At 43.5% G+C, this 5000-nt stretch overlaps 1 protein-coding gene across 1 annotated transcript in view; it reads left to right on the top strand.

Annotated features, from left to right (window-relative positions):
• Nucleotides 1-5000, top strand: part of dock2 (dedicator of cytokinesis 2) — a gene marked incomplete at its 5' end in the record, with an annotated part of 94213 nt that overhangs the window by 17678 nt on the left and 71535 nt on the right. The window lies entirely within an intron of this gene.

Genomic DNA, 5000 nt, shown 5'->3' with positions numbered 1-5000 from the left:
CACACACACACACACACACACACACACACACACACACACACAGGGTCATTGTATCACTTGGGTAATTGTCTCTGACAGCTTGCTCTGAAAGGAGCTGATTGCAGCACTAATTTCGCTAATAAGCATTGATGATGAAGCGCAGCACTAAATGAACTCTAATGATAACCACACTGCTGAATTAGCAGCCAATGAGGAACCAGACGCAGCTAAAGAGAGACTTATGACACGACAGATTCACCGAGGGCGGCACCATACCATATCTATAAACCACACTAATAATTATAGAAATATGCCAACGCATACTGTAATGCTGATAGGTTTGTCAGCGTACCACAAACAGTGCTCACTTGTCCGGGAAATAAAAAATGTGTGTGTGTGTGTGTATGTGTCTTTGTGTGTGTGTGTGTGCGTGTGTATGTGTGTGTCAGTATATTTTAGTGTGTGTTTATATCTCGGTGCATGCGTGAGAGTGTCTGACTACATGAACACTGCAGTACCCCCCTGGATTGACCCGGGGTATGTGTGTGTGTGTGTGTATGACTGCACGTGCGTGCGTATGTGTGTGCGCGTGCACGTGCGCGCGCATGCATGTGTGTGTCGGCTCCCTTGGGGGGTGGTTATGGTTGAACACGCTCCAGCTGTCTTCTCAGGAGCTGCCAGAGAGAGTATCGCAGGTGGAACTTCAACTAACTGTGCGAAAGTTAATCTCCCACCTGAGGTCAGACACAGACCGAGCCTGCCTCCCGTGCGGGGGAGGGGAAATCGGTATTCAGGAGATGACACTTGCACTCCAGCTGAACCCGACATTACCATACCCACAGAATCATGTCTTGTATTCATCACACGTCTGAGGAGCCAACATGTGAGACTCATCTGAAAGTCGGGCCGCTTCTCTGGGCATCATAATGGGCTCTCTAACGGGTCCCCACTCGTCTCTCTTTTTTCGGACCCCTCCACTGCTTTTCTGAGTTTCATCCCTTTGACCTCCCTCCGCTCATTGGTGCGTCACTGTTTCTCTTTTCTCTTTCTCTCTGTCCCTCCCCATCTCTCTGTCCCTCCCCATCTCTCTGTCCCTCCCCATCTCTCTGTCTCTCTCCTCTCTGTCTCTCCCCATCTCTCTGTCTCTCCCCATCTCTCTGTCTCTCTCCTCTCTGTCTCTCCCCATCTCTCTGTCTCTCCCCATCTCTCTGTCTCTCTCCTCTCTGTCTCTCCCCATCTCTCTGTCTCTCCCCATCTCTCTGTCTCTCTCCTCTCTGTCTCTCCCCATCTCTCTGTCTCTCCCCATCTCTCTGTCGCTCTTCTCTCTGTCTCTCTCCTCTCTGTCTCTCCCCATCTCTCTGTCCCTCCCCATCTCTCTGTCCCTCCCCATCTCTCTGTCTCTCTTCTCTCTGTCCCTCCCCATCTCTCTGTCTCTCTTCTCTCTGTCTCTCTCCTCTCTGTCTCTCCCCATCTATCTGTCCCTCCCCATCTGTCTGTCTCTCTCTTCTCTCTGTCTCTCTTCTCTCTGTCTCTCTCTTCTCTCTGTCTCTCTTCTCTCTGTCTCTCTCTTCTCTCTGTCTCTCTCTTCTCTCTGTCTCTCTCTTCTCTCTGTCTCTCTTCTCGCTGTCTCTCTTCTCGCTGTCTCTCCCCATCTCTCTGTCTCTCTTCTCTCTGTCTCTCCCCATCTCTCTGTCTCTCTTCTCTCTGTCTCTCCCCATCTCTCTGTCTCTCTTCTCTCTGTCCCTCCCCATCTCTCTGTCTCTCCCCATCTCTCTGTCTCTCTTCTCTCTGTCCCTCCCCATCTCTCTGTCTCTCCCCATCTCTCTGTCTCTCTTCTCTCTGTCTCTCTTCTCTCTGTCTCTCCCCATCTCTCTGTCTCTCTTCTCTCTGTCTCTCTTCTCTCTGTCTCTCTCTTCTCTCTGTCTCTCTTCTCTCTGTCTCTCTTCTCTCTGTCCCTCCCTGATATAATGTTCGTGACGCCATTTGATATAAGGAGATCTTTCTTGGTCACGTGGCCGGAAATTATATATTGATGACTCAGAGAGAAGGTTGAATCGTAATCATTGTATTAGGCAGATCTGGGTTGCATTCCCATGTACAGATGTTTCCAAGACAGCATGCTCTGTTAAGTCCAAGCTTCAAGCATGGCTACGACATGGCTGGTGCCGAGCCTTGCTGTGGCATAGAGATGCCAAGCAAAGTACTGATGTTTGTTACAGCTTATATACAGTTCTCAGAGAGGAAATAGCTTTACCTCGTAACTTACAATAGTGACATTAGTTCCCATACATGGCTATGCTGTGTTCATGCTGTTCTGTCTCTGCAGCTGACCACTGGGCTAAGGCTCCTATGTCCTTTAGAGTTAAACTGGTCTCACTGTTACTTGATATGGTATGTGCCTGCTCCTAAATATGTTGTTGACTACTGAGAGTGGGCACACATAAAATATGTTTAAGGTTAAACAATGAGTATTGCAATATTTGATAGGCACACAACAATTTGGCATAGTCACACAAAAACGCATCATATCAGCTCACTCTTTTTTTTCCCCATGATGTAAGATTAATTTGACTGGTAAATTATTTCTATTGAAAAACATGTGGTGTTCTTAATAAAGTCAATGACCACATCAGAAATACATTAGGCATCGGTTCCATCATACAAAGTACATTATATGTCAATATAACAATGTCTGGAAGTAGATCTTCAATCAAAGGAACGGCCTTGTGTTTCTGGTAACAAGGAGTGCTATTTGATTCTTTGATGGTCATCAGTCTTGCACGTGTTCTTGCCTCTGTTCACAGCGTTAATAGGTTCTATTAACATAAGACAATTTAAGCATTATCATTACACTACACCCCTCCTTTTCTTGACTTAAGTCTATAAAATCTTAGGCTCTCCATCAATTGGTTGTGGAATTAACCTGCTCAGAAACAGTTGGAAACAAAAATACAGATGTTAAGCATAAGTCTGTTAATTGGGTTATCTGGACTGTTGTTCCCGTCCCTTAGAATTCCTAGAAGAAAGTTTGTAAGTTCATGCTGTTGAATTCAGCTGTTTACTGCTGATGACACTGTTAGTTGCGTGCGTCAGTACAATTGAACAATTACGACTACATAAAAGTATGTGTAAGTCTCTCTTGTCATCATCATGTCTCTGTCTTAAATCATAAGAATTAACATTTCCATTGTTTGTCACATTGAAATGTCATTAGTTTGTCTCATTTCTCTTGTTTCATCCGGCAATAGCTTCCTTCAGCATCTGCAACATTCTCTCCCCACTTCTGCAATGGTTAACTTAGACCAGATCTTAACAGCATCTCGGTCTCTTAGTCCTTCGCTCAATGTCTCTTGATTTCCTTGATTCTGTCAGGAAATAGAATTGACAGGCATTGTCAGAATACATTCCAGGTCTTTCTTGCTGAATTGTGTTTTCTCCATCAGAAATGTCCTCCTTTGATGTTTCATAGAGTCTTAGAGTCTTAATGTGTATTTCTCTGTTCACTAAATCAATCAAAATGTTATATGTCTGCTGAATCAACACAGATTTGCATGATAATTTCAATATGAGACAAATTTGTCTATTTGTTGTATGTTGTAGCTCGATGTGTGTGTGTGTGTGTGTGTGTGTGTGTGTGTTTGGTTACAGGAGCAGTCTCCGTTCTATTAATAGCCTAGGGTCAGAGTTTTAACACTCTCGCCCTGTTGTGAAGCTTGGTTCAGAAATATGTTTGTTATTCATTTCATTCTTAATGATAACATTCTGCATGCGATACATGTATGCTTCCCATGATGTTAATAGACATGCGGTTTTAGTAATCAATTATGTTGATTGAAACTTCTCTTAGAGTCTTTTAAATATTATGGCCAAATCTTTTCAAACTTAGTTTTCCTCAAGGTGCTGTGCTTTCAATCACGTATTTAAGGTCTTGTCCCTAACTTAATACACAATAGACTTCTGCTTTGTTCCTTACAAAGTTCAGAATCTCAATAAATCCTAACTCTCAGTGTTTTGACCAGTCACACCGTCTTTGACTATACAGCGCCTTCTATTCAAACTATTTTAATTTAGTACTTTCCAATATCAATACATCTCCTTTTTGAAAAAAATTAGATTCGTTCTAGAACAGCAATTCAGGTTAAGCAAATAATTACATTGTGCCTTACCTGTTTCGCTGAATCTAGCATCCTGTTCGTTAGAAGCCATTTGATATAATGTTCGTGACGCCATTTGATATAAGGAGATCTTTCTTGGTCACGTGGCCGGAAATTATATATTGATGACTCAGAGAGAAGGTTGAATCGTAATCATTGTATTAGGCAGATCTGGGTTGCATTCCCATGTACAGATGTTTCCAAGACAGCATGCTCTGTTAAGTCCAAGCTTCAAGCATGGCTACGACATGGCTGGTGCCGAGCCTTGCTGTGGCATAGAGATGCCAAGCAAAGTACTGATGTTTGTTACAGCTTATATACAGTTCTCAGAGAGGAAATAGCTTTACCTCGTAACTTACAATAGTGACATTAGTTCCCATACATGGCTATGCTGTGTTCATGCTGTTCTGTCTCTGCAGCTGACCACTGGGCTAAGGCTCCTATGTCCTTTAGAGTTAAACTGGTCTCACTGTTACTTGATATGGTATGTGCCTGCTCCTAAATATGTTGTTGACTACTGAGAGTGGGCACACATAAAATATGTTTAAGGTTAAACAATGAGTATTGCAATATTTGATAGGCACACAACAATTTGGCATAGTCACACAAAAACGCATCATATCACTCCCCATCTCTCTGTCTCTCTCTCTTCTCTCTGTCTCTCTTCTCTCTGTCTCTCTCTTCTCTCTGTCTCTCTTCTCTCTGTCTCTCTCTTCTCTCTGTCTCTCTTCTCTCTGTCTCTCTTCTCTCTGTCTCTCTCTTCTCTCTGTCTCTCTTCTCTCTGTCTCTCTTCTCTCTGTCTCTCTCTTCTCTCTGTCTCTCTTCTCGCTGTCTCTCTCTTCTCTCTGTCTCTCTTCTCTCTGTCTC

The sequence above is a fragment of the Nansenia antarctica genome, assembly GCF_963989245.1.
Source record: "Nansenia antarctica genome assembly, chromosome: 3".
NCBI classification, from domain to species: Eukaryota; Metazoa; Chordata; class Actinopteri; order Argentiniformes; family Microstomatidae; genus Nansenia; species Nansenia antarctica.
Note: the sequence above shows the minus strand (reverse complement) of the source record. Positions and strands in the feature narration are given on the sequence as shown.